Below are 6,000 nucleotides of genomic sequence, written 5' to 3' on the forward strand. Positions count from 1 at the left end.
AATAATATAGAGAAAGTTCTCAAAAAGCTCAGAGACATCAGAGCACTATATGGAGTCATGTAAGATCTACTCACCAACTTCTTAAGTATATCCTTCGGGAAGGTCATATAGATGTCTGTTCTCCCAGACTTTGAGAAATATACAAACAAAGGGAGCACTGACATTTTTTAGGAGCTCAATGGTGTTGTTTTTTGTATGCATGTATGACAGGGGGAACTGCTGCCTTGAACTGGACTATCTGAATTAAATGAAGATAATGTTGTCTCAGTGAATTAGGGACAAAGTAGTGGCACCTATTTGCCAGAAATGATGGAAAGAGGTTAAGTAACTGTAATAGGTCAAAGCAGTATGTTTTTACCTGCTGAGGTCTTTGGAATTGGTCAAAAGACATATTCAGCAACTGGTACAACCCTTAAATTGATTCCTTGCCCTGTAGAGTAAGAATGTTCTTAATGGTGCAATAAAATGAGGTATGCCTATGATAACAGAACTCAATTACCCACTTTCTAAAATCTTTGCATTTTTGCTTACAACTGCACAGCACATAGCAAAAGATTCTTCCTGTCTTTGAAAAGAAATCAAAGCATTCACGTCAGGGATTGAAAACTTGGGAACCTGCTGTGAGAGAATCATATCAACTACCGTAAGAAAATATCCTCTGCCAAGTAAGATTTCACCCATATAATTGAATGATCATGAAAAGCCATGATTAGTAATACCAAATGTACCTGAAACGACTTCTTATCTATTATATTTCTGAAAAAATGATTTATAATTCAGAATTCACTGACTTCAAAAGCTCATTTGAGGGTCCTGAAAAAGATGCAAAGGCTGGAATTACTAATATTTCACAGGTTTTGATGCTTAAATAAAATTCATATAGAATTTGGCATTAGTGTGGACATCCATGTGTATTTAGCAGAGTCCAGATGTATAATTAATATGAATATTCTGATATTATTATTATTTTATTTTATTTATTTTTTAAAGATTTTATTTATTTATTTTTAGAGAGGGAAGGGAAGGAGAAAGAGAGAGAGAGAGAGAGAAATATCAATGTGCGGTTGCTGGGGGTCATGGCCTGAAACTCAGGCATGCACCCTGACTGGGAATCAAACCTGGGACACTTTGGTTAGCAGCCTACACTCAATCCGCTGAGCTACTCCAGCCAGGGCAGATTATTATTATTTTAATGAATACTGCAAATTTATGGTGAAAATAAGTGAAAGAAAAACTAATTTTTGTATTTGAAACATGCTGGCTCTGTAAACTCTGTATCTTCAGTGTTAACATGAAAAAACAAACACTGGCATAAGAGAAACTCACACCCCCACCTGAAACAGAACACATTAAATCACACCAATATAAATTATTTGTGTTCGTTGTGTAAATGAAGAAGTAGTGAAAATACAATCATTACATATATAATATCGTAATAAAATACATTAAGACACATCAAGATTTCTGTCACCAAGGTATTGGTTTCACATGGAGTCATAATTAATTCATGTTCTGTCTCTTCTCTGTGCAGAGAAAAGTACATAAATAAGGAAAGTTTTCATTCACAACGCCTCTTCTGCCAACTTTCAAATGAAATGAAACCAAAGCAAGCACACTACAAAATTTGATTCAAAAGAAACTTCAGACACTGAAGCCATTAAGCACACATTTCCTAAATAAAAAATGAGTTGTCTGCAAGCTGTCTTGACATGGTCTGCAAAGTCTCACTGCATAAAACAGCAGCTCAGCAGATTGTCAAAGAGCTCCTGAGATAAATGAAACCCAAATCAAACTTTTCCCTTCCTGTCTTTTTACTTTAGCTTCATCTTGACAGAAGAAAAATGCTTCTCTACTCCAAGAAAGATCCCTACATATGGCCATACAGCACTTGGGCATTGAGTTTCAGTTTGGAATAGGCTTTGGAAAACTGGCAAGTAGTGCACTGACTGTAGGTAAAAGGTGCATGATTAATCATTCACTTGGGAGTTTAAAAATGAATTACTTTACCACATGGTCTTCGAGCCGTTCAGTGTTGGACATTTGCAGAGCAACCAAACCATAGCCTGTCTGTCCTGTACCGTTTCCTGTGAAAAGTCTGAGCCAGCTGTGTAGCTGTCTCCCTATGTCTTATAACCACGTCCACCAATGGCAATGCTAGGTCACCAGCTGTCTGCCTTAACAGATTTAAGAACAAGAGGAAAGACAGTACAGAAATGAGATGCTGGCAAATAGAAATTAACATGGAGCTGAGAAAAGCTAAGAAGGATGAACAGATGCTGAAAAAGAAATGTAAGCTCATTTCCTGATGGTGCTACTTCTCCACTACAGGAAAAGTGCAACAACCAGGGCACTATAAATTAGTCTGCTGAGGCTACTGTCTAAAGTATAAATAGCAACAATTTGGAAAGCCAACTCCAAGATATTCAGGCTACAAGGAAACTGCTTTCTAGGGAAAAATAGCCACCCAAGGACAACATAATCTAGGCTGATTTGATTCTAAAATTTGTGTCCTTCTTGAACAGAATGGACTATAATCCCATTCAATTTGAGCCTGCTTGGGCCCTCACTAACATTGCTTCTGGGACATTGGAACAGACCAAGGCTGTAGTAGATGGAGGTTCCATCTCGGCATTCATTTTTCTGTTGGTTTCTTCCCATGCTCACATCAGTGAATGAGCCGTATGAGCTGTAGGAAATATCACAGGTAATGGCTCAGTTTTCTGAGACTTGGTTATCAAGTACAGTGCAGTTGATCCACTGTTGGCTCTTGTTGCAGTTCCTAATATGTCATCTTTAGCAGGTGGTTCCTTATGTAATCTTACCTGGACACTTTCAAACCTTTGTCACAACAAGAATCCTGCACACCCATTAGATGCTGTTGAGCGGATTCTTCTTGCTTTAGTTTGTTTCCTGCATCATGACGACCCAGGTAGCTGATGGGCCATTTTCTACCTTACTGTTGGTCCAAATGGGTGGATTGAAAACAGGAACTGTGCCCCAATTTGTGAAGCTCCTGGGAGCTACTCAATTGCCAACTGTGACTCCTGTGCAAAGAGCCATAGGACATATTGTCATTGGGACAGATGAACAGACTCAGGTTGTAATAGATGCAGGAGCACTTGCCATCTTTCCCAGCCTACTAATGAACTCTAAGACTAATATCCAGAAGGAAACTACATGGGCAATGTCAAACATCACAGCTGGCCTCCAGGACCAGATACAGCAAGTAGTGAATCATACATTAGTCCCATTCCTCATTGTTGTTCTCCCTAAGGCAGATTTTAAAGCACAAAAGGAAGCTGTATGGGCTATGACCAAATATACACATGGTGGAACAGTTAAAAAGACTGTATATCTTGTTCACTGTAGCATAATAGAACCATTGGTGAACCTCTTAACTGTCAAAGATACCAAAATAGTTCTAAGTTATTCTGGATGCCATTTAAAATATCTTCCAGGCTTCTGAGAAATGAGGTGAAACTGAGAAACTTAGTATAATGGTTGAATAATGTGGAGGTTTAGACAAAGTAGAAGCTTTACAAAACTATGAAAATGAATGTATACAAAGGTTTATTAAACTTGATTGAGAAGTAGTTCTCTGTATGGCAAGAGGAAGATCAAAAAGTTGGGCCAGAAACTACCTCTGATGGCTATACGTTCCAAGTTCAGGATGGCACTTTTGGGACCTTTAACTTTGAGATTGTGTAACTGAGGCGTAAAATGTCATTTGTTGTGTATTGTGTTTGGTATAAGTTTGTCTCACTGTTTCTCTACTAAGAACTCTTTTTAAATGTGATTTGTTATTGTAACACTTTTTACATTCAAACTATACTTGAACAGTTCCTAACTCTACACACTGTATAAAACTTTTCCTCTCAATGGGTTTCTTATTCCATGAGAAATTTTATGAATCACATGCCCTGTAAATAAAGATTAAGTTCTACCATTAAAATAAATAAGTACTTTAATTAGATATATTAACTTCTGGAAATTAATAGTAATTTCAGAAAAGATTTTAGAGCAATTTTAGTTGTTGAGAGCAAAGACTATGGAATTAGACAGTTGAGTTTGAATTCTCTTTATGCATATACTACCTTCGGCTATGAACAATATACTTGACCTGTCTGGGATTCATTTCTTCTTTTTTTTTATGTTTTTTAAATATATTTTATTGATTATGCTATTACAGTTGTCCCATTTCCCCCTTCACTCCCCTCCACCCTGTGCCCCCTCTCCCACCCACATTCCCCCCCTTTAGTCCATGTCCATGTGTCATACTTATGAGTTCTTTAGCTTCTACATTTCCCGTACTATTCTTGCCCTCCCCCTATCTATTTTCAACCTACATTCTATGCTACTTATTCTCTATACCTTTTCCCCCTCTCTCCTCCTCCCACCCCTACTGCTAGCCCCCCCTTGTGCCCTCTATTTCTGTGGTTCTGTTCCTATTCTAGTTGTTTACTTAGTTTCTTTTGGTTTTGCTTTAGGTGTGGTTGTTAATAATTGTGAGTTTGCTGTCCTTTTACTATACATGTCTTTTCTTTATCTTCTTTTCTTAGATAAGTCCCTTTAGCATTTCATAAAGTAAGGGCTTGGTGATGATGAACTCCTTTAATTTGACCTTATCTGAAAAGCACTTTATCTTCTCTTCCATTCTAAATGAAAGCTTTGCTGGATAGAGCAATCTGGGATGTAGGTCCTTGTCTTTCATGACTTGGAATATTTCTTTCCAGCCCCTTCTTGCCTGTAAGGCCTCTTTTGAGAAATCAGCTGACAGTCTGATGGGAACTCCTTTGTAGGTTACTATCCCCTTATCTCTTGCTGCTTCTAGGATTCTCTCCTTTGTTTTTACCTTGGCTAATGTAATTATGATGTGCCTTGGTGTGTTTCTTCTTGGGTCCAACTTCTTTGGGGCTCTCTGCGCTCCTTGGATTTCTTGGAAGACTGTTCCCTTTGCCAGTTTGGGGAAGTTCTCCTTTATTATTTGTTCAAATAGCTTTTCCACTTGTTGGTCCTCCCCTTCTGGTACCCCTATAATTCGGATGTTGGAACGTTTAAAGGTGTCCTCGATGGACTTAAGCTTTTCTTCAATTTTTTGAATTCTTATTTCATCATGCTCTCCTGCTTGGTTGATTCTATCTTCCTTCTGGTCCACTGTGTTCTTTTGAGACTCAGATTCCTTCCTTTCACAATTGGCTCTCCTCCATATGTCTTCCTGCATCCCTTTTATGGTAATCTGCATTTTTTCATGTAATTTGGATCCAAAATCAACCAGTTCCATGAGCTTCCTGATCACCAGTGTTTTGGACTGTGCATCTGATAGATTGGCTATTTCTTGGTCACTCAAAAGGATGAGTCCTGGGGGACTGATCTGTTCTGCTGGAAACATATCTTATGTCTTTCCCTATCTCTCCTATTATTTTACTTATTTATTTATTTTTTCTCCGGTCTGGTCGCTCTTGTTACGGTGCGGGGCGGAGCCTTAGGTGTTCACCGCTGCTGGGAGCCCCAGTCACTAGCTTGTGACGTTATATGTGGGGGCAGGGGCGGGAACGGGAACAGGAGGGATCAATGGCGACCCTTCCATTCTCCTGGAGTCAGACACTTCCCTGGGCTTCTGGGCCGTGAGCTCTGCCCTCGTCCCCAGTCGCTGCCCCACTGATTCCCCCAGCCGCTGCTTGCGTACTCAGGGATCACCGCTGCACCGCTGTGCCCTTGCATCCCGGATTGCTGTTGCGCTGATTTTGCGCCAAATTTCCCCCGACCTACGCGTGCCTGCGACCCGCGCCAGCCCCGCGCCCGCTCGCTCGGCTCGTCGTCCCCTACCAGTCTGGATGTATGGGTCTACTTCAACTTCTTGGCTGTCCGACTTCCATTTAGATAAATCCTCTGACAGTTCTGATATTATGACTGCAAATCATTGTTGTAAATTATTGTGGTTCTGTTCTTGGTTGTGCGAGGAGGTACGGTGCATCCACCTATTCCTCCATCTTGCCGGAA

The 6,000-nt window shown here is 39.9% G+C and overlaps 1 pseudogene; it reads left to right on the top strand.

Annotated features, from left to right (window-relative positions):
- The window catches only part of LOC114513988, a 122,094-nt pseudogene extending 118,386 nt beyond the window's left edge, over positions 1-3,708 (top strand).
- The last annotated feature ends 2,292 nt before the right edge of the window (positions 3,709-6,000 follow it).

Source organism: Phyllostomus discolor, chromosome 2, assembly GCF_004126475.2.
Source record: "Phyllostomus discolor isolate MPI-MPIP mPhyDis1 chromosome 2, mPhyDis1.pri.v3, whole genome shotgun sequence".
NCBI lineage: Eukaryota > Metazoa > Chordata > Mammalia > Chiroptera > Phyllostomidae > Phyllostomus > Phyllostomus discolor.